This window comes from Harpia harpyja, chromosome 10 (assembly GCF_026419915.1).
Source record: "Harpia harpyja isolate bHarHar1 chromosome 10, bHarHar1 primary haplotype, whole genome shotgun sequence".
NCBI lineage: Eukaryota > Metazoa > Chordata > Aves > Accipitriformes > Accipitridae > Harpia > Harpia harpyja.
In genome coordinates this window covers 45,413,990-45,438,470 of record NC_068949.1, presented here as the reverse complement: position 1 = coordinate 45,438,470, position 24,481 = coordinate 45,413,990, and the positions used below count along the sequence as shown (strand labels likewise).

At 40.2% G+C, this 24,481-nt stretch overlaps 1 long non-coding RNA gene across 1 annotated transcript in view; it reads right to left on the bottom strand.

Annotated features, from left to right (window-relative positions):
* Nucleotides 1-24,481, bottom strand: part of LOC128146936 (uncharacterized) — a 100,594-nt gene that overhangs the window by 34,123 nt on the left and 41,990 nt on the right. Inside the window, exon 2 of the long non-coding RNA XR_008236895.1 lies at nucleotides 1,975-2,014. This is a non-coding gene — a long non-coding RNA (uncharacterized LOC128146936). The remainder of the gene's footprint in view (nucleotides 1-1,974; nucleotides 2,015-24,481) is intronic.

Sequence of the window (24,481 nt, the reverse complement as noted above, 5' to 3'; positions counted from 1 at the left end):
GTGGGATTCTTCATCATTCCACAGAAAACTATCGGTAAATACAGGCTTCTGCTTCCATAAAATACAATTTGTTAAATACAATTGTTTGCTAATGGAAAGTGTTTTACTGCTGCAAATACAAGACTGCTTGAAAGACAATATGAAGTCAATAACCAAGCAGTAAAAGCAGCAGCACACACGTATATGGGGGCAAGGTAAATAAAAGGCATGTTTTGCCACTTTTGTATGCCTTCTTGAAGAGTTACAACATTTTTGTTTATCCATCTACAGTGCAGAAAGTCATGTCTGTATTCAAACTCTACATTACTCTGGCAAGTGTCTCTTCTTATTCCACAATCCACTATTCTCTTCTACACAAAAATGCCATCAAAAAATCAGCTTAAACTTTTTACCTGAGCTCTCCAGTGGAAGAAACAGTGACCTGATTTATTTATTTATTTATTTAACAATTTCTCACTACTTTAATCCCTTTTTTAGTATACTGGATGTTTAGGAAGAGAGAGATGGTCTTCTTGGGGGGAAAAAAAAAGGCAAATAATTCACATAACAGGAATGTTCATAAATCTGTATTTATATTGGAAGAAAAGTAAACTCACCAAAGATGACTTACTGCCTCTTATAATGAATGTGACTATTAGGTCCTCAGATTTTATTAGCATTGTGAAAGAACATATTTTATGTTCAAATATTTAAATACTTGTAGAAAGCAAATGCAAAAATATTGTTAATATTAAGCATTCAATTACTTCAAGTTATGTAAAAATTCATTGAAAAATAATTTTCTGCCTGCGGAACAGTATATTGCCGAAATCTGAAATGTCGACTTTACCAGTGAATCCAACAAATTTGACGGCTCTGTTTGGAGTCTAAATGAAGAAATGTATGCACTTCTCACAGAAACAGGCAGGACAGCAGTTGACATTTGGAGCGCTGACCACAGGACAGCTTCGGGGATTAATAATGAATCACTTCAACAGAGGAGCAGAATATAAAAGTACCAACTCCAGCAACAGGTGGAGACATCTCTTTCTCAAAGACAGTTCTTGGCTATTTTCATGCTAACTAATCCACTAGCAAAGACTGTCACCCCCCATAGAAGTTTTTCCTGAAAATTAATTTCCAACACCTTACAGCAGCCCACGTGGCTTTGAAACAGCCACAGAATTGTGAGACAAAACCCGTAATTTCTGCCTTGCCCATGTGGCAGCCATCCTGAATCCAGAGAGCCGGGGTTAGCATAGACTTGTTCTGCAAAGAGGAGGAGGAAGATGCAGGAAAGCAAAAGATGACCAATACCTTCCTCAAAACGAGTAGGAACGGCAGCTTAGACTTGCTGATGACTTGCAGTAGTGGTGTGGAGAGAAGCAAAGATTTCTTGTGCTAAATCACTGTGATCGCAGCTTTGTTCTTTCCTAAGGGATGCCAGGATGATGGTGGAAGATGAAGGTAAACTACAGACAAAGCGAGCTGCTTCAGTGACTGCGTTAAAAATAAAATGAACAGAAACAGTCACAAGGGTACTGAAGCAGGAAGATGCAAGTTCAGACAGTACTCTGCAAAATAAAGCAGGAAAGCCTACAAATGTACTCATTTAACATCTCCCAAGTTCAGACCACCACAGTTATCAGGACACAAAAAGAGCTTTCTTCTTCTAGATGAAGAGTTCCGGGGATTTTCAACTGTTGCGAGTTTAGCTCAATCCAAAAACAATGTTAACGACAATAAAACTTCAGCTCTTCAAACCGCATTGATCTGTGGGGTTACGCAGGAGGATGGAAGAGTATTCTTGTTGATTTTATGTTATTTGAATTGATTACTATCTGCCTACTTACCTTAAATAGCCAGCCACAGTACTACTTTATTTTTCAGAGCTTCAATAAAGAAAATGCTTCCATTTTGTAAATTATAGTCCTGCAATTGATAGCACTATTTTCAATGTGGTTATCTCTTGCTTAAATCAAATCAAATACATACCTTAATGGCAAACCAACATTTTTCATGTGACCCTCCAAATCTGAAAGGACAAAATTCAGTGAGAATCATTATGTACGATCTAACTTTATTGCAAAGATGTGTATGCTAAAGCATGATACAAATACAAGGGTATGACTGGGGTTTTTTTGCAGCCCTCCCCAAGGAGTTAGTAATGAACCCTATCAGTTAGGCAGTAGGTGGGCAGATTTCTATACCCAGCACTACTGAAAGCTCCAATCATTTCCCCATTCCCAAAGTATTTTGTTTTACGTTGTAAAAACAAACAATTACATTTAATTAGTTCTGTTTCTCATAACCCCTCTAACAGACTTTTAGCCATGAGCTCAAGAGCAAAACATTTTTAATTGTGCAAGTGTAATCCAATGGTGAGCTAAAATGTTATAAAACGTATGAAAGAGTAAAGAACTAGCAAGTGTGGAAAAATCAGAAAGATACTTAGTTTGAGTTTTGTGCTTAACTTTGTCACAGATGAACAAACATTGCCTTTTGCAAAGTTTTTCTGGTTTAGTATCTAACTGAGAAATTAGTTGCAGAAAATATTGATTTGAGGAATAGATACAGTAGTCATTTTTCTGTAGATTCCCTACCAATATTCAGGTAAAATGAATACTGAAAGCAGAACTTCCAGAGATATAATTGCATCCATATTAAGCTGGTGAAGAAAAAAGAAACTCTCCCTATATTTTTCTCTTTCTGGCTCATCCTCCTTTTCCCTTACTGTAGGGTCCAGCCCGGGAAGGCATTTTCTAGACTGCAAAGCAATGCAGCACTGCTATGTGCTAAGGGGTGCACAGTGACAGAAGGTCACTTACTTTTTCCTTAGTAAAAAGGCTTTTCCACCAGAAAATAAAGATTAACTATTTCATAATATATCTGCTAAGAGCATTGAGGATGAGTGTTTTAAATCACTTAAAGAATCACCATCAAAGGTATTAGCAAAAGTGATTTTAATACGATGCTGTAAAAGTGCAACTTAACGAAGTTCAATGGCAAGGTTCATTCTATTACTTACTACATGGAAGAAACATAGAAAGGAAAACCAAGTTAGAATTGAGCTAGAATGACTTGCACAGAGACCAGAGGTGCAAAAGGAGCATCCCTTTGAGTCATGAGGTTCAGAATGGATGCCCTTGCTTTCTAAACTCCTGACAGAGCCCAGGTGCAGCTAGGTCCAATCTTAGTCTCAGACTTGGACAATGGTTTATGTCTAATGGAATAATCTATACAAAGTTTATAATAATTGAGTAGCTATATAGATTAGTAATGTTTCATTAGTATTAATTCAGCATGCTATCAGTCACTTACCAAGGATGTGTCGCGGGTAAGGGGTCTCTCTGCCTTGGGTAAGGAAGGATCTTCGTCTCAGGTAAGGAATCTCAGACCTTGAGAGGAGTCCCTGCTCAAGGGGAGATCACCTGCTGCGCAGTCCAGCTGCAATCCAGGGAGAACTCAAATCGGGCTCGTCCAAAGACCCATCATTGGCCAAAGGTCTCTCTGCCTCAAGGAGCAACCTTGAGAGGCGTCCCAGCCCAAGGGGAGATCACCGCCATGCAGCCACGCTGCCTAGCAGGGAGAGCTCAAAGGCAGCTCACTTAGGCTGTCATATTTATGAAATTAAGTGGTTGGCTCATAGTCAAACTGCATACAAGGGAAAGGTATGCATGAGACTCCTTGTACCCGCTACTTTCTTTGCTCCTTGATAAATGAGTCTTGGAAAAGCCACCCGGTATTCATGCGTTAATGGCACGATGGGTGTTCCACGCTCACATGCGCCGATGCTCACTGTGTCGCTCTGCTCCTTTGTGGGTTTTCTAGAGGAGTTCTTGGCCTGGCTACAGCTTAGGCTTTTACCTCCTTTGGAGCCTGTACCAAACTGCTGCTGGTTTGGTTAAGGGGTCTAGTGCATCCATCACACTCCACCCTGTAACTACAGTCAATCCACTTTATTGACTCGTAGAGTGGTAGTAGAGTTACCTCTTGCCTCTATGTCATAAATATGCAGCATATTGCAGCTTAGTGGTAAGAGTCCAATTATTTGTTAAGCTGTTTAAGTGTCATAATTAATGTTAATGATATACTATGTTGGCACGCATGCAGATCCATGGTAAGCAAACAGCTTTTAGTACAAAATATTACAATGAATTACATTATTGGGTGATTTCATGTGATGAACAAGGAGTATTTTCTTTGTTATGTACCAAAACTTTATATATAGAATGATTCTAAGTAATAAACATAAAGTCAAAACTAACAAAACTATAATTGGATGCAGCATCAAATTTGAAATTCCAGTTGCTGTTGGTAACCATCCAAAAAGAATTTCCCACCAGGGATATCCTCCACCTTTCTTCACTCTTTGTAGGACATGTTGTATCTTCTCTGCACCATGATAGGTGGTAATCGGGGTTCTTTGACTGTTGTGAATTCGTTTGGCAATTGACTCAGGTCATCAAGTTGCAACAGTTTTCTTACCAAAGTGAGATTTATTCCAACAGGGATAGGCAATAAAACTTGATACAATGTATAGTTAGATTGTAGCAGTTGGTGGGTTGTGACAGGAGCTGAACAGTTAAAGTAGAATCCCATAATTTTGGTAATATTAAGAATACAGATATTTGATTGTATATAGATTGTCTATACAGAATCACAAAGGGTTCTCATATAAATACACCCCTTTCCAACATATACAAGTACAGTCTCAGGAGTTTCATCAGGATGTATTTCAAAATGACAAATGTTTTGTTCAGTGTCAAGACAAATGTCTTGGGCCTTAATGGTATTACTTTCACAAATAAATCCTTGTTGTTCCCGTACAACACATGCATCAACATCAATAGTCTGCCATTTGTTCCCATTTCATTGGGCCCATACTCTTATGTTCTAACTGAGAGAGGACAGTTCCAAACTTCGTCACGTGCAACGTTAAAGACTCTTCCCATCACATCCACACTTCCCTGGGAGCTCTGAGATTTCCTTACTTCTTTTTCCCCCATGATGAATTTCTCTAAAACCTGTTCAGCTAAGAAGGACTTGCTTTCTGCAGGATGCAGACTGCCATTAACTAGTCAGACACCTTCACCTCATCAGCCTGATCTTTATTCAAAAAACCCTGCTGCCTCTGTCCTATTCTTCCTGCCACAAAAAAACATAGAGCTCTTCCTCAGGAACTACCAAGAATTTTTTGGTACCATGCAACCCAGCTGTAACTGCAACACAGATGCTGATAAGATCAACCAGTGCAAGTACCAGCCCTGACTAAGCAGGGTTTCTTTCTGATACAGCTCCTAAGGGGCAGAAGTGCAGCCTCCAGCAAATAAACAAGGACTTCCCATCATTTTATACATGCATTTTTTTAAATACCACCACAAAACAAGCTTTTACATAAGCCTGAAATTATCAGGAACACTGCTGCATTATAACAAATGCAGCTGTGGAAAATTCCCCCTTTATTTAAGTTTTGAAACATGACTTTAGAAGCCTAAAACTAACTCCTGCTGAATTTCATAATGAGCGGGCTATGCAACAGACTGACAGACACCGTGCTCTGGCAGCTCACGAGCATGTTACTCTACTTAAAATGCTGCCTGGGTATGGACTTGTAGCTTGGAGTATCTGAAATGAACCTCAGGTTTTATGCTCACCTTCCTGTTAAATGACATGGGAAACTTAACTCAGATTAATGCACGTTTATACATTTTAATTGTATATTAAAGTGTGTTTTGCGGATACATAAGAAACATCAGTAGCATATTAACTTATATTAGCTTTAACAACAACAAAAAAGCATTGACATATTTGCAATTATTCTGCAATTATAATGAAATTACATTACATGCTAATTGCTCTGACAGGTGCCTAATAGCTTCTCTAAACAGGGGGGTGAGAATTTACCCATGGGTATTCTCAATTATTTTGCTTGACCACCTTTTACCTCTCCTTAAAGCAATGAAAATAGGAAGCAGCAAGTAACAAGTTTCTGTTCTGCTGTTGTTTTTTTGTTTTTTTCCAACACAAATCGATGTGCTCCTTCCTCCATGCCTGCCTCTGTGCATCCCCCAGCTCTGTGCCACTCACCAGGGGAAGCCTTTCTGCCTCTGGCAGCACTCCTGAGCCTCTAAAAGCTTTTCCACCTTCGTTCCTGAAGTATCTATGGTCAAACTTCAGCAGCTCTTTAAGCAAATGGGGCCTGAGGAGGGGACCTTTCCGTGCCTAGCACAATCCGCAGTCCTCAGTATGATTGTGCGAGCATAGCTAACACTTAATAAAACCTCCCACACATACTCCAGATACAAATGATCTCAGTCCAAGTACAGATAAACAAATAACTATCTATTTTGTGTGTGTTATTTATCTCCATTAATTTGAAGACTCTCCTTACTAGACAACCATGCCATGAGGAAAAGGAATGGTCGTATTTCTGAGGGGTCCTGGCCACTAACTGGTAAGAGTATTGAAGCTAACTGGCTGTAGAAATGATGACACCGGTGGAAAATGCTGCCAATACAGCTGACACGCATGCATGAAATATCATTTTACCCTACTGACAGGTTTACCATAGGTTGGTCTAGGACAGGACAATCTCATTTCACATCCCGCCTGCCAGTGCCTCAACCTTCCTTGGGCAGGCATCGGGACACACTGTTGGGTTTACTCTTCAGGCTACAGCAAAAACATTTTTCCTGTCTGAAGGCAGAGTGCAATCAAATGGGACAAGATGCATGTGGTTTCTGTGCCGTCGGGGAAGGAGTCTAAGAAAAAGCTGTTGCAAACCAGTGACAAACTGCACAGGAGAGGCACCAGCCACTGGGGATCTAAAGCTCCTCACTGGTTTTGGTCAGCGAAAACCTTTACATATTTTCAAATTAATTTTTCATTGTTAGACTTATGCTATAATGTTATTACAGGTGTAAGCTAAACAAACCTAGAAGAAACAGCCTGTCCTATAAGTAAAAACCAGCAAGTGCCATTTCAGTTAATACCAAGTGCTCTGCCGTCCTTCCCAGAGACCCAGTCTCCTGAGTACTTCACCACTACAGCCCTCTACAAATTGCAATTTTATGTACATACTGTAATATAAGCCCCATATGTTTAATATAGTCTCATTGTGAAAATGCTTTCCAGATTTGTTTGCAAACTCTGTAATACTGAAAAACAAATGCCAACTCTTGCATTCAAATGAGAGTATTGCCTGTAAAATTGTGACCTTTGTTTTATATATAGACATCCACAGCTGTTAACCAGGATTATCTATACATCCCAAGGTGTATTTCATCCGAAATGCAAAGCATTTCTTTATTGCACGTATGGTTGACTGGGAATAAAATGAGTTTGTTTCCCTGTGACTGAAAGCTATTTGCATGACTTTCAGATATTTAGAGGTGATTTACAACTTCTGCATTCACATCATGGACAGATAAACAGGAAAACTGTACTGTGTATGACAATTACTATCCTCAACATCTGGTTTATCCTAAAAATAATTTTATGTAAAAGAAATTCTACCTTAATTATTAGGACTGACTTAATTTTGTTTTCCTTTAATGTTTGCTTTCAATGGCACAAGACTCATCTTTTATACAAGGCACAGACAGATTTTGTAGATATATCAACTGGTCACTTAGGAAGACATACACAGAACTTTTTACAGTGTATGTTACACATCACACTTTTCTTAAAGAGAAGTTAGATGTTGATCACTATTGCCTTACAGCAAATATGAACTGTATGGATAATTTGACTTGTGAAGTTAAACTCAGCGCATGTCTCCACTGCAATTAGGCAGGGCGATAGCAGCTCAGCGGCACACCGACATTAATTTTAATGTTGCCAGCTAGAGCAGAAAGAGCAGGGCAGGTACAGCTGCAGACTTCGGTGCCTGTTGCACGCTGAAGCCTATGCCATCGAGACCTCATCCCACAAGCAAGCGTGCCCTAAGCAAGCCAGGCGATGCTTCATCAGCTGCAGTCAAAGCTCGGGTGCGCAGACCCCCCCGCAGCAGTGACAGGGAGCGGAGCACGGCACAGCAGCTCTGCCGGGGCAGCGGTGGGGGGGCTCGCTCACCTCCCGCTCAAGTGCCTTAAACAGAAGCATTATTCAGCATCGGCACGTGAAAGAGAGCGATTCTTTCGCTGCAGAATGAGCAACATACAGCAAGAATTCTTGTAATAAAAACGCTTGGCTTCTCCTTAACTTCTTAACTTCAGGGGGGTGTTGGGTTAAGAGGAGGTGGAGGGTAACAGACAATAGTCACTGAATCTGTGGCCCTCTCTGACTGCCCCCAAGCACTTCTTGTGTTTGAAAATAATTCAGGCTTGCTTCAGCACTCTTATAATTATATCTATCCACAATTAGTTACAGCACTTTAAAAGCGCACTTGAGTGACACTTCTGATGACACAAAACCTTTTTCTTTACAGAAAATGTCTACAGTGGGCAAAGACTGGGACAAGTATTCTACTAATTTATGCAACTGAGGTGTCTGAAAGCAAAAATATACCACGTTCTTTATTTTAAACATATCTGAAATAAGTAAGTTTGACCAGTTCTCATCCTTTACTATTTGGAGAATTATCTTGCTCTGCTATTCTGCCTGGCAGCACTCTTACCAGATTGGTCTTAACACTACATGAACGTAACTGCAATACATTGCAATTGCACTGAGCTCAGAACAGTTTCTTTCCAATTTCCTCCTCAAAGCCTTGTTTATGCTTTGGGTATTAGTATTCAGAAGTTGAGCATTCTTGCCAAGCTTACTCCAGGGACTTCTAATGGCTCCAAAGCCTAGTCTTTGCTCCTAACACATTAATAGATAAGCTCTGCGAAGCAGTCATTTATAGCTAGTCTTTGCCTCAGTGTTAACTAAGGATGTAACTCAAAACTTTGCGTCCAGCTCAGCTCTCCTACGCACCCAAAGCAGGTAAGGTTATTTAAAAAAACAGCTAACATGAACGCTCTTGACAACATTGCAGCACTACTGCTCCAAACGTTATCCCATCTTCCCTGGTGGGTTGTACAGCCAATGCTGCTGTCCAGGACACTGCCATGGGAGCCAACCTGCCGGAATTAAACGTGTGCCTAAGTGACTGCAGTGACCACAGCGCACATACTACCTAAGCAAATGCCATAAGCTTGCACGGAGGAAGCGAAGCGCAAGTGCTGTTGGCTCCCGGGGTAGTAAAGCAGCGGTGATGCAGCAGATGGGAGCTCCCACCATCCCGAGATGCTCGTCACTGCTGGGAGTCCCGTCGCGTGACAGGGCTGACCTCGCTCCTGCTAGACAAGCTTGAGAAGTGCTTTATGGCAACGGCAAGCCTGGGTTGGACAATAACCAAAGTCTCCCTTCTTAGAGCTCGCTGCAGTCTTCCTTATTCAGATATTTAGGCTGTACTCTGATATCTTCCACTGCTAATGGCGCTTCCTACCACCTTCTGTTGAATGCTCAAGGAAGTTAGCAAATCCAGGGAAGCACCAAGTTTTTCAGATGAACCAAGTCTCCCTCCTCCCTCCCTCCCTCCTTTCCTTCCTGTTTTACATTGTAGTAAAATTATTCCCCATGTCTTAAGTCAGCTTCAATGACTTCAGAAGACCTATTTTACTACTACACCTATAATTTTGCACTTTTATCAGCAGTTTGACCACCCACGTTCAAGCTGTTTTTCTCATGATCTCTTTGAAATGGTTTCTTTCTACAGGTATAGCATTTCTATCATCATCTGCTGGGTAGACCATTTGGTGCAAACACCCTGTGATTCACTAAGTGGTATTGGAAAGATCAAGAGGGCAAAAGTTACGAGAAGAGGGGAGGGAGGGGAAAGAGAGACTTGTTAATATCGTTGTCCCAGATTCTACCGTTCCTCAACTCAGCAGCAGCTGGAAATTCAACCTCTCATACACATCAAGCCATCCATTCAGTATTTTGAAATGAAACAATATATGTCCAAAAAAAGGGAGAAACATGGAAATGAGATCTACTTGAAATGTTCATTATTTCTAAAGAGTAGTTTTGAAATTTTTCCATATGCCTCTCATATGCAATACTATGTGATTAATTAAAGCAAACAGAGTGCATGAAGAGTAAAAAGCACCATATGCATACTTACATTTCAATACACATGAGAAATTCTATACAAGAAAAAGCCCTGAAAGCTTCCATTTCATTCAGGCTTTGAATTTGCGAACACTGATGAAAACTCTTCAGGCATTGGCCAACACTCACATTGCTTTTTTTAGTCTCCCCTTTATGTATCTTGATATACAAAAATTAAGATTTGTAGCTTAAGACAGAGAAGAACCTCATGAAAAGAGATTGTGAAATTACCATTTTTTAGTTCAATCACTTTGCAATGAGCTATCAGAAAAAGCAAACATCGGAGTGCTACAGGTTTTCTCAGGTGGCAGATACGGCTTCATTAGTGTACCCGTAGTTCCTAATTCCCTGTTAAAACTAGAATAACTGCTGGACGTGATGCTTTTGGAACTGGACGAGGCTGAAGGTACAGCACTCACCAGCTCTCTGTGACTGATAGATGTATATGGTCTGTCCAGCTTTGTCATCAGAGCATCTTAAAACCTGTGAAGTATTTACCAGCCAACGACTGATGTCTGTCACTTTCTAGAAATCACACAGATTTATCAGGCAAGGATGTCCTTTTGATTACAATATCTTCCTTCTCTCAGAAGACCAGCAAGCTTTTGTGAAGTCAGAAGCTTGGTATGCAACATGGAGATATTTAACTTTCACTTGAATAGAAACTGTGGAGCAACTTTCCGTGCTAGACAAAACCAATATTGCACTCCCCAAAGTGTAGTATTCTCATAACAGCACTCATGCTTTCTAAAACTTATATTGATCAAGACCCACATAGTAAAATCCAGCTATGGCACGATATTTTGATATCACACAGTGCAGAGAGCATCACTGTAACACAATTCCTACAGTTCCAGTGTAGAGCCCTACAGAACTCAAGTGGTTTGTTCATAAATATGGCGTATATATCTATCGAATTATACCAGACCATATTACATCATAAGGGTTATGACTGATAACCAACTTAGAAATATGTTGTCCATGGGAGAAGTATAAAAGTATTGATATTTACAGTAAGTATAGTCATTAGAAGGCATTGAAAAATAACTGCCTACTCCTGTGCTTACAAAGAAATAAAGGCAAGAAAGATGACTTTGGAGGTAGGAAAATTAGATGTAACTCAAAGATCAATAGAAAGACAAAGACTTAAATTAGAAAGACTGTGACACTAATGAAGGATAATACTGTCTTCAGCTCTCAACACTGAGAATGGAAACTCTAGGATGCTGGTAATCAGATTCACGGAATGAAAATCTAAACTTTCCATGTGAATGTAACAGCAATCAGAATTACTCTGAAAAATAAATTTATGTCAGGGGCAAAACAAATCAAAAGCATTAATGAGAAAATTAAAGGATTTGTAGGAGCTAGCTGTAAGGCATTCAAATTTCTCTTTTTTTAAGAAGAGCAGTCTTGTAGGAATGTCAAAGAGTAAATAACATAGTGAAGTATCATTACAGTAAAGCTAATTTAATGCTACATTACAGCATATCTACTTTGACTATTGTAAATCTCTTTCTATGCTTCCTAATAGTTACTTAATGAAAAATAAGCAAAGATGTGTATTGCTATTGCTATCATATGTGTTCCTATAGCACCTAGAAACCTGAGTGCCACTGCAGTAACTTTTATTCAAACATGACAAAAAGACAGTTTCAGCATTGAAGCAGGAATGATCTTCATCAATCCCCCTGCAGCCAGTAAAAACACAGTATTTTTTGCTTCTTAAGATAAATAAATCTTTAAATATTCATGCTTTAGCAAAATTCTCTTCTTAAACACATACATAAGTATGTAAGTCTACCCTCAGTTGTTCAGACACAACTGACATTTTCAGGGAAGAGACTCAGTAATTGAGGCCAAACAAATAAAAGCATACATGTAAATAGAAGCTTAATTTCATGGAAGAGCTGTCTAGAAACAGTTTCTGATAAACCTAAGGTTTTTCTAGAATGGTATCCTTTCTTTGAAAGTGGCCATTAGCTGATACCTCATAACTATAAGAACAAGAAACACATGCAATGTTATTTTGCCTGGGTGTACCTTTTTATTTTTGCATTTTAAAGGTTACCCTTTTTCTGAACCCATCTGTAGTTTTTGCACTGTGCAATGGTTACAATTTCCCCAAGTTAAGTATGAACTGCATGAAAAAGTACTGCCTTTTATTGTTAAACCTCACCCTCTTCTATCCTACTACACTGTTAAATTACTCCACATTATGCACAAAATATCTGGCGTGTTCCATGTCGAATCAAGCATTAGCACAGCATATTATGCCTCTGTACACAACAGCAGGAGCAAGAGAAGTGTTTATAGTTTACTGAGCTAGCAAGCAATCCATTACTTGAATTTTTTCCTGTACAGTTTTCAAGTCTCTCAAATTAAGTTTCACATAAGATGTTTAATTTTTGCACAGCAGACCAAACAACTTGTCTGAAACATGGCTTTAATTAAAGTACTCCAGCATCTCATCTGTGTGCATGCGGGGTTCTCTTAAAAAAAAAAAAATAAATAAAAAAAAATAGGAGGGACTGGACACTAGATCTGAGAAAATAGTGATCTGCTGAAGGAAAAAAAGAGTCAAAAAGAGAGTCACACAACCACCAGGAAGGAATAAAGGAGAAGTGTAAAGCCAAGCTACAGACGTCCAAACTGAAATCCTTTTTCTGATGGGATCATCCTTCATCTCCCAAACGAATAAAAAAAACTGCTACAAGCATTGCACTTGGCATACAGTAGTTGCCTTCCTGCTCTGTGCAAGATAGAAAGCTTCTCACAGGAGCAATTTGGATCACGATAGCAAAATGCCTGAGGAGAAGATACTGTAGAATTAGCCTATGCCTAAGTGAGCCGCTGGACATCTACTTCAGGCTCTGAAAGCCCCAGATGTCATAGATAGATATCCAGTAACATCAACAGTTTGCACACAGACACGTCAGTAACTATAAAATAGCTGCATACACAATTGCTTGGATGCCCTGTTTGTACAGACTAGTTAAAGTACATCTCAAACTACTAAAAATGATTTGGCGAAGCTCCACAGCAACCTTAGAGGAGATGCAAGTGCTACACCAATCTCCCACCAGCTGGGATGTGCTTTGGAGGCATTCAGCTCAGACTGGAATAAGCCTTTTCAGAAGCTAGTCAGGCTGCATTTAAAGCAGTTTATATACATGAAAACCATCCACAAACTCAGGTCAAAATGTGTAACTAATTTAATCTGTGACAGAGACAAAAGTATTTCATCTAAACATTAGAGTTTTGACACAAATACTTTTAAAATATCCAAACTTAAATTAACTGTAAGTTGAATGACGTATGTCTGAGGTACAAGGAAGTGGTTGTTCTCAGTAAAAGTATGAGCAAGTCATGAGTTTTGATGAAGAGAAAGTCCTTCAGCAAATGAAGGACAGGTCCAGAACCGAAAAACAGAATGACCGATTCTTCACCTTCCATTGCTGAAAACAGTGAAGGGTCTGGACAGTTCTCAAGTCTTAAAAAACAACCATTTAAAAGATTTATCTGAGCAGTACTCCACAATTCAAAACTGGAGAGTGTTAAGGGAAAAGCTACAAAAACATATTAAGGGATTAGAAAGTAGGACCACAGAGAAAGATCTGCAGAGGTCATACTACTTAGTTTATCAAAGAGGAGGTGAAAGGGGAACTTTTATCACAGTTTAAGAATGTAAAAGGATAACAAAAATCTGCTACAGCAAGCACTTCAATCTAGAGATGAGCGTATATCAATTTCCAGGGGTTACAAGTTGAAAAGTGCCAGAACACACAGGAAAAAAGAAACTCTTGAAGTAATGGTGTGAATAATTAATGACTGAAGAAAATTACCAAAGGTTCTCATGGACGCTCTATTGCAGAGCTCTTTAACACAAGACTGAGTGTTTCTCTACAAGAAACGTTCCAGTTCAACCTGAGTTATTGGACCTGAATTAGCTCAGAGAAATCCCACAGCCTATGTCGTGCACAGGGTTCCCAACTTTGATGGACCTCAACACAAAACAAAAAACAAATTCGCACTCGTGTTTTTTTCATAAATTGTTAGAAAGTACACACAAACACTCCAGGTATAGAGTATTTCCATTGAAAATCTCATTATGGCTAACAGTGCAAAGAGCCAGCAAGTAGGCAAACTTTCTTGCCGCTGGTACAGGAGCCATATTACTCCTTTCTAAACAGATTCAGAGAGAAGCATCTGGTGACAAATTTCTGTGCCTCAGAATCTGTCTCTGCTCTTTCCAGAAGGTCAGGGACCAGATCTGATCCAAACTAAGTAACAAAGATAATTACCGTGTTCAGAAACACACAGGTTGCCAAAGTATGCTCCTCTTCCACCACCTGCTTCCTTGTCTTCTCCACCTTCCAAAACCACCTCTACTGCACAAATGGCAGGCTGGCTGAGCTCTGATACGGTTTGCTAGTAACTCTCCCAGTGGCCATTGCACAATTGGCCATCACCAGCTCTATCCAACTCAAATTGCATTCCACTTAATTGATTCATTAAGGTAATCACTACTGTCATATCATGTGCTCATTACAAACAACAACAAATTATTCAAAATATGTTTTCCCTTCTGAGCAACTGTATCAAATATATTAATCAAAAGTTGGTTGGCCGTTTCAGCCGCTCATTATCTGCATGCCATTTATATAATAAAAAGCAAATGAACAAGCAACTTGCCATCAGGGAAAAATTAAATAGCCGACTGATGAGTTCTAAAATTTGTAAATTAAACAAGCAGTGGTGCTCCTGATTTATATGAGGAAGGTTTTGACCAAAAATATATTTCATCCATGGGCAAATCTGTTTTATATCCAACAACTTGTCAGTTTTCAAAAACTCTGCCAAAGGCTATTATTGATGGTAGAAGGCAAAACTGGTATGGAGAAGCCAACATTTTCACATTATACACAAGAAAAATCACACTGGCCATAACAAAACTGTTATTTAAGATGAAAAATGCTTATATATGAACTTGATCTAAATTCAAAAAGCACCCTTTGCCCAAAGAAGCAGTCATACACCACATCTTATCAGGTAGGTGTAAAATTAGCATGTAAGTGATTTATATAAATTTCTTTATACTATACCCTGAATTTGGTATCCTCTATCAGCACAGCAGACGATTAAGGTCTGCAGACTATATAACAAAGCAATGAAGTGGGGCCGTAGTAGTTTAAATCAGAGCAGCTGTGAATAATTCCCATTATGTCAGCTACGTGTTTCTGGCAGCTGATGTACCATCATCCAGGTCTTCAACTGCATGTCAGCCTTCTCATTTAAACTCCACACACGAGATTCAGTTAGATACCCACAGAAAGGTCTTAACTGACAGCGGTTCCCTCTATTCTGAAGATTAGCAAATTAAAAGAATCGTGTGAGTGACTATTCCCTCTAAAGAGGAAACATTTCTTTCCAGAATTAAGTCAATGCATTATTTATTTCTTGCCATAGTACTATTCGTGTTTTCTCAAAATGGGATTCAGGGCAGGGGATGCTCCTAAAAGCCCATCAGGATGCCGTGATTTGCTGCAAGTGTTCATTGTTTTATACAGCTCATTTTACACCACCCTTAGATGAGTCACCACAAGTTACCTTCAGTGCAAAAGGTGACATTCTTTGGTTCCTCAGGACGCACCAGCATACGGATTTCCAATTATCTTTGGCCTCACAGATGACAGAACCAGCTGCACTAGCAAGCAGGACTGTTGCGTCACCTCGGGTAGACCCGTGTACACGGTCCCCCGGGTTGCTGAGGCTCTCCCGGACGCGTCGAGGAGCAAGCCGGTGACCATCCAGCAGCCTCCTGCCATTCGCATGCCTGGCTGTTCCGCAAGGGCCGTACCCGCGGACCCGAAGAAAAGGTCTGCACTTGACAGCAGGACAGCCCAGGGCTTGCGTGCTCTGATCAGCTGTGGGGCTGGCAGAGGGGCACACTGCCCATCCACACCAAGCAAGCAAAATAGCACATCGTCTGCACGCCTACCCGTGCAGGCAGAGTTGCATTTTTTGTGCTTTAAATGATGTTATGTTTCCATTTTCCCAATTTTTGAGGCAATCTACAGAGCGGCAGAGTTTGAGTGAGGGAGAGAAGAGTCAAGAGGGTGAGCGCGAAAGTATTGCAATAAAGAGGGATGAAATGAAGGATAAAGGAGATGGCCCAATGTGATAGATTGGCTGTCCTATCAGTGATGATAGTCTTTCTACAAATCATCAGAGCTCCTGCCTTGAAGATGGATTGTCCAATTCATCTTCACGGGAGCATCACCGAGACCCTGGGGGACGAGGAGAGGTGGCCAGGAGCCAGGACGGGAAACAACAGTTTTGCCTTGTTGGCACCCACGGTGTTTGCCAAACAGCACTGGCAAATTGTTACTTTCTACTACCACATTATCATCCTCTCACTTCTAATAAGCTAATCATTTGAGGTAAATTAATTACAGCAAGAACCAGGGCAACGCTAACAGATAATCACATTAGTGACACTGCTAAATGCACAATGGTGCGGCTAGTCATGCTGGCTGGGAGTGGCAGCTGAAAGTGTTGAAAACAGACTGGCTTGTCACTCAGCTAGTCCTCTCTACAGCAATATTTCTTTGCCTTTTAAGACAATTTCTTGTTTTTCAGGGTTACCTGTGAAGCAACAGATCTGAACTCTATTAACTCTATGCCTGACACATTGTTTATAAAAGATCTTGAAAGCTTCATCCGTTCATATTGAGTGCTTCCTAGGAGAAAGAAATACCCAAGGAGCTGTAAGTCATGTAATTATTATAAATGAAAATATCAAGCCATAAAGAATATTCTAGCACTGTTCATATTGTTCAAAGGAAGAGAATAACAAAGTAGCACAGCTTTGTTTAAAATTTCTTTTTCCAATGTAATCCAAAGAAATCCTACACTATCAACAGGGCCATGATATTACCAGACAATGTTAAACAAAATACCAGGCAGGTTAAATCGTACTGTGAAGTACCCAGACAAAGGGTATTTTTTACAAACAGATGTGTAAATAATATTCTTTGGGGGATCCATATCTTGGGCAAGCAATGGGTTAATGAAGAAAAGCATGGGAGGTTACTATGACAGATTTGCAGTTTCCCCTTCATACACAGGATCAGAAATGAAGTAGCAGGTTCACAGTCACCATGGCCCTTTCTTGGAGAAAAAAAGAAAAAAAAAAAGGTCTAATGCCGCTTTAGGAATTAGAACTTAACAAATTTAGTTTAGGAAAACAGTTGAAACCTTGATTTAAATAGTGAAAATTATGCAGATTCTGAAAAGAAGAGATTTGTTAGAAGTCTTTGAAATAAGAAGGGAGAATCAGACAATATGATTTAGACTTCCAAGCCTCTTTTACAGACCATTATGAGAAGGCACCATAAAAACAAATTTTCAGAGGGCAAAATGAAGCTATACTATGGTTAGAATCCAGTTAAGACAAAAAAATGAGTAGGAGTGAACACAGCTGATATTCAACAAGGCAAGCAGAGATGTTTTCCAGAACAAGTACTTGCATCTAACATACAATTGGTTTGGAGAAACACTTTAGAAATAAATGCATATCTGAGCAGAAGTAAGATATCTATTTTCCTTGTCAAATTGACACATCATACATGAACTTTCTCTGCTCATATGTGATGAAGAAAAGTCTTTCACTTTTTTGACCACTGAAAGAGAGAAGAAAGCATACTTTTTCAAAGTTTTCCTTTTTTTATATTAGTATGTAAGACAGAAAAAAAAAAAACCAACAAACTAGACCAGTTGCCTATGTGACTGCAGGCAGCTAACACACCGTAGCACATTTTCATTTGTTAATTCCAAGCCTCAGCAGAAAGGCCACACTGGAACAGTCCAACTGTTCAGAGAAAAACAGCATAGAAGTGTTACGGGAAAACACGCTATGACTAGTCCATTTCTTGTAAGAAAAACATGCAGTACTACTTGAGGCTACAATCTATGACCAAGACATTTAAAAAGCACCTAATAAATGTCATTACTTTCTTTATTCTTTATGGTTATGATTATTCTGATCTCTCTCTCGAGAATTATTTCCAAGGTAACTAGTGAGAGGAGAACAGTCACATGCACAGGCTGGCTTTCTACTTGTTTCAAAGGTAAGATAAACTTAAAGGATCACCACCTCTTGCGCTTCAAGCATAAGGGCCAAAAGAAAACCAACAGTTTATAATAAATTACTGTCAACCGATTCATGAAATAGCTGAAACTGCAAGATCTACTGCCCACACAGAGGCAGAGCTAAGAGTTGAAGGCAGACAGCTGTATTCTTCAAACTGAGGGCACATGCATGCCAGGGTAGTATTCAAAAGAAGAAGGGAAGAATCAAGCATAGCTAACTGGAAGTACAAAGGCAAGAGGTTCAAACAGGGGCATTTACATTTTTGCCTCCAACAGTTAAAAAGTAGACATGAAAGAGCAACCGATGAAAACAGACCTGGAATTCTTCAGAAAAGGAAGCATTTTACTGGTTCTGCTTAGTTTGAGACAATTCACTGAAACACATTGGATACTGTTGAAACAAAACACGTTCTCACCTACTGGCTCATTGCTTAGGTCAAAAGAGGTAATATTCTCAAAGCCTCCTTAGCGTGCTGCACTAAGATGACCTCAGGTGACTGCCTCTTGCTTCTAGCTGACTTATCTCAGCCCATTCCTCTGCTCTTTTGCCAGGTTCTTGACAACCTATAGCCTAATACTTCAGCAGAAAAGGCATCAACAGTGGGATAGCTCATTACAACTGCGTGGCCAACATTTCTTGCAGAGTCTGCGATGATCAACCTCAGGGTGAAGAAACCTACTGCAGAATGACCCTTCAGTGGCCAGATCAAAACATGGTTATACCAAGCCAAAACCAGAGCATGTCCTTTTCATCCAGAAATACCATATCATCCTCAAAGTGCTTTTTCAATTTAAAAAGCCTTTACTTCATCCTTGTCCTGCCCTGTTGCAAGTGCCTCCTTGCCTATATGCCTTGAACTGGGCAGGGCATGCTGGAGTCTTCACAGAAAACCTCCCAGTCTTTCAACTTTAAAGTTTCTTCTGAATTACAGTTCTTAACATTTTTAGAGAACAAAATTTTTACGTATAAGCATGCAGAACTTACCACCATCTCATCTGCTAGCAACAACCATATTATTATAAAATCATTTGCACGAATCAAACCTTTTCCACTCCAGGACTCTCCTGAGGCCATTGCCTTGTGTCACCAGACATCCATTTCACACTTCATCTTCCTTTTGTTTCCTAGCTGCAATATGGTCTGTTTAGGTTACCTTTTGCCTCTTTCATTTGTAGTCTTAAGATTGTTTATAGATAGATATACACACATATATACATTATTTACATAATTTCCCTATGGCTATGCATGGCTATATTTCTTGTTCTCTTTGTTGATTTTTTTCCTCTCTTTTCTACCTTCTCTGCTTTTACTTTTCCTTATCTGCTTTCTTGCACCGCACTTTCATCCCCTTCCCTATTCTCTCTCAGTTTTCTCAAAAATATTCTCCTCTCACAGCTACAGGCAAAAAAAGCAAGAAGGCAAGAGCAAAAAGAGACTGCTCATTGCAAGAGCTGGAAGGGTGACTGCATAAGAGGTGCTCCTATTGCAACAAAATACAGTTTGCTGTGGCTCTGTCCCTTTGCTACTTCACATGTTGTGGAATAGGAGAGCATTTAAAAAATAATAAAAATAATCCAAGTATCCTTGTTGTTTAGTAAAAATTTGCACAGGGGTTTCTCAGTAGTCACCAGGTTGTCAGTCCTGCTAAGAGCCGTCTTCACAGGATGACCACACGAGACTAATTTGCTGCAATGACGCCTTCAGGTTGTGATAAATAAACCAGATGTAAAGTAAATGTTCAACCTCCAGAAAAACACCGAAGTTGGCTCAGGGAAATAACATCAGCGACACAGTAGGAAGCAATCTGCTCTTTGAGTTAGCACTGGGCAAAGGGCCATGGCACACTTCTGTTTTCCCGTGTATTTTTCTCATTGGAGAGAACTTTGTGGCCAGTGTTTATTAAGCTATTAATAACAGCTTTTAGCAGGAGAGCTCTTGACTGACATTTGAGCCAGTTCCAACTAAAAATTGTGTGCTGTTTCAGTTGGAGAAACCATTCTTTTCTCTGTTACTCTCAAAATAGTATACTTTTTTGTCAAGGTAAACCTCACAACGTGCTAGTGATAAAAAAAGGCTTTTTAAAGAAGAGAGCAAGTCTAATAATTAATACCTGAACACCACCAGCCCAGGCAGATTCATGGCACTCTCTGCATCACTTGTACCCTTCTCCTCAAATTTTTGAGTAGGTAAGGTAAGCAGGGAAAATTTAGCTCTTAGAAGGTTTTTAGATATCATTTGATAGAAGCAACCTGGGAGACATCTGACATCAGTTAGTTTTTTCAAGTTTCAAAAGAGAAGCAGCACCGTATTACCAGTCCTGTCTAGTGAATCAATGACATGTTCAAACCTGAGAAAGGAGCTTGTCCTGTAAGTCATAACTCATCAGATAAAATACTCCTTTAGGATCAAAATGAAATTTAGACCTGGAAGGCACATTTGAAACCTCTGTCTTCAACAGGGCAAAGATTACCCGTGCAGAACTATTATCTGAAACAAGAAATTAGTGTACTATCTTGCTCTACTGTGGGGCAATATTTCAAATAATAGCAAGCTCCTGAATAGGTTATTTTTTCTGTGTGAACATTGGAATTTTCTCCTGTTACAGACTCACTATCACAACCCAGCTTCATTCCACCAGACATATATTTACTCAGCCACATGAAAAATCTGGTAAGTGTCATAGGACTGACTTTCAGGAGTGCCGTGCTCCCACATACGTCATCACTTTTTTAATTCTGGGAAAATGAAATAAAACAAAATATAGACACTTCAGACCTCATATTGCAATGTTTCACTTCTGTCTGGTTTTGCAGCTGCTGCATTTTCTGCTTTACTTGTGTCTTTGAGACCTACCCTGCGCAGAAGGTACTGTACAAAGAAACCCTTACCAGGAATTTTTGGGGTGTATGCATGCATGTATGTATGTGTGCACGAGTATATCTTAGAGTCCCAGGTTTCATCTAGAACAGGTTTTTCTTTATATACATTTTTTTTAAAAGTCCTGATGTCCTAGGACTTATCAGGCATAGCCCTGAAAACTGAGTCCTTCCTGAGCTTTAATTCCCACGCATCTCATCAGAGATTCTGTTTTGAGCATGCTCAAGGTTTGGCACTTCAGCAACAGCTACATGGAAAACCTCTTCCAGCAAGCTGACACTTCTGTAGGACCTGTTGTCATCCTCTTTCTCCGCCTCCTCTCCATTAGAGCTACCAGCTGATCTAAGTTCACCTTGCAGACACCTCTAGACCAGCCATGCCTTGCGGGGTTTGTACAAACCAACACGCTCATCTAATCCTAATTTCTCAAAATTCCCATGGATGACTTCTGATTTCAAAAGACTGAAAAGAAAATAGAACAGAAATGATGCTGCTCCAGAGAATTAGGAGACCTGAACTGAGGTTTTTTTTGCTCTGCCACATATCCCTTCTGCAGGCCTTTAACAAACTACTTCAGCTGTTTGCTTCTCTTTCCACTGCCACCTTTGGTGTAAGGAGATGGTGCTGGTTGGTAAGGCCAGCTGCAGGACACCATAGACTGGGCAGGAAGACATCCATCCATGCTCACAGGTGAAAACTTATTACAGACCCCAAAGAAAAATGGCAAATCTAATGACCAACTGCTACCAAGCAAACAGCACGCCAAAAGCATTAGGAAAACAGAATCTCACAGCATCACCCCCTAAACATTTTCCCGAAGATGAAAGGAACCAGTACCACAGTGAGAATTGCTGTGTAAAGCAATGACAAGGTCTCTTCTGAAGAGACTCATTAATCCCCATCTACTGAACTGTGACAGTGCCAGGCTCTGCAGTGGCAAGATGGACAGCAAGGAGACATCACCCACACCTTTCAATGATCTGCACAACCTGCCTTTTGCCCTATCGATACCAAGACACATAGTTACTTCCTGACTTTGTGCTACTTAAGTTAACAAATTATTACTGAAGTGATTTTCTAAGGTGTTGAGATCAGCAAAGCACTAGGAAGAATCATGGCTAATGAGCAAGCCATCGCTACTGCCAAATGAAAATTGCTATAAGGCAGTGCAGAGTATCATATTAAAATTGGCCATGAATTTACAACTGCCAAATGGTATCTCTTGTTTCATGAAGGGTAGGGGTTTGGGTTTAGAATTTTTTAAAAGACTAAAGGCATACAGCTTTTGAACTTAGTCCAATCACCTGCAAACACATTCTGAACTCACTGTGTTAGTAAAGAGAACAAAAGCAAAAAGAAGGGCTTATAGTTTCACTTTTTAACTTCCCTTGTATTTCTAGCTCTTAAACAATTTTGATAACTAGTTTCAGTGAGTTATGTACGTGTCTTAACACTCAAGGAATGATTTCTCAGAGACATTTGTCATGCAAGTAAGGGTTCAAGATAGGCAGTTTTGCAGTGCACATTCATAATTTCACTTAAAAGCAAGTTGTTACAGCCACAGCCGCTGTAATCCAAGAGCAGATCTGGACTAGGAAAAAAGGAGAAGCACTTCCAACCACCAGGAGAACTTGGTCTGTTGGGCATTAGCATCCCCTCTGCAGTGTCTGTGCTATTGCCCAGCAAGTCCCTCGGGAGCCGCAGCCTCTCCAGCCCAGCCTGGCAGTTGTGTGCTCATCAGAAGGAGATGACATCACCATAGACACACAAAAAGCAAAACCACCACCATTTCTCCAAGTAGAGTAAGTGGTGATGTCAAGGAGGTGGTTCCTGTCCTTGCTCTGTTCCTACCCAGTAAATACTCACAGCAGTTTACAGCCAGTTCTAGACCCAACTCTTGTGTGCCAAGAATTGAAAGGATTTCCCTGATATTTTCATCCCAGACTATCTAGAGTCAATGCACTTTAGTCCTAAAATGCTGACCCTTTCTCACCAATCTCCCCAAAATATAATTAATCTGTTTCATGGAAAAAAAATCAGCCAAGCAGGGATCTCGTCATGCAGTTTGTCACAATGCAAGTTCAGTTTGCGGCATCTAAAATGGTAAAAATAATAATAATACAAGAAGCAACACAACTGACATTTAGAAGAATTTGATTGATGCTAAAGCCTGTGGGGAAAAAACATGGATCTTCAGAAGGGGTAGGAATGCTACTCACTGAAATAGAGACTTTGAGACTTAAAGGTCTTAATCCTGGGGGGGGGAGTGGGGAGAAGAAGAAAAGAAAAAGATAAAAATACTTCCTAGGACTTTTGTTCCTACAGGACAAAAAAAGAAAAAAAAAAAAAAAGTAATGTTATTGAGGATGCATTTTCAAAATTGTGAGAAGTCCTAAAAGCCATAATACATTCTGGCTAGAAAACAAATTGTCTTCACAGTATTATAGGATTTAAAACAAGCAGACTTTGTCAGTGGCTTTAGCGTGATGAATCAGGTAAATTGGAGGCTGAATCATCACTATATCCCCAGGCATCTGCAGTGAAACAGAGAGGAAGGGAAAATAAAAAATTAGAGAAGCACCTAGAGGATGTTCAGGAAATCACAGGCACACAGTATATTGAGTGAAAATCACACGGATGTGGAATGTTTGCATCAGGTTTTATAATGACAGGTAGTATTTGGGGGCTATGAAGAGATACAGCAGAGGGGCTTCTGAACCTCCCACAGCTGAGGCTAAACCCAGCGAGAATCAGACCACCACAAAGCAGACCCCCCCCAAAAAGTGGAAGAACAGAAAAGACCTCTGTGCAAGCGATTAGATGGAGGTAACAAACTGAAATCTCCAGAAATTATGAAGAAGGAACCCAAAATAACTCCACCAGCAGCTGGAGGGCTGCCCTTCAGCCCCACTGCCCCAGCAGTGCGGGCTTTAGGACAGGCGAAGCCGTTCTCACCTCAGCCCGGGAAAGCTCCCCAGCCTGCTCAGCAGATGCTTTCATCACGTTTGGAAACAGCCCAGTGGCGATACCTTCTCCTGGCATCCTCCCCCTGCCTCCAGAACACAACTCCTCCGCCTGATTGAGGCGGCAGAGGTAACAAACCAGCCCCACCGAGCTGGGCGTCCGCCGTGCTGCTCTTGAGCAACGGGGAAAGCTGTTCTGCTGAGCAGGTGCCGTGGGGATGGGACAGCAACACGATGCTGTCCATGCTTGGTGTATTCTTTTTCTTTAATTTTCTTCCCCCCACACCTCTTTTTCAGAAAACTTATGCCTGACCTGTATCAACCTAACAGGAAAAAAGATTTTTTTTTTGTTCCCTTTTTCCCCCCACAGACTAGTACCATCAAGACACGTGTTACCCTGACGGCA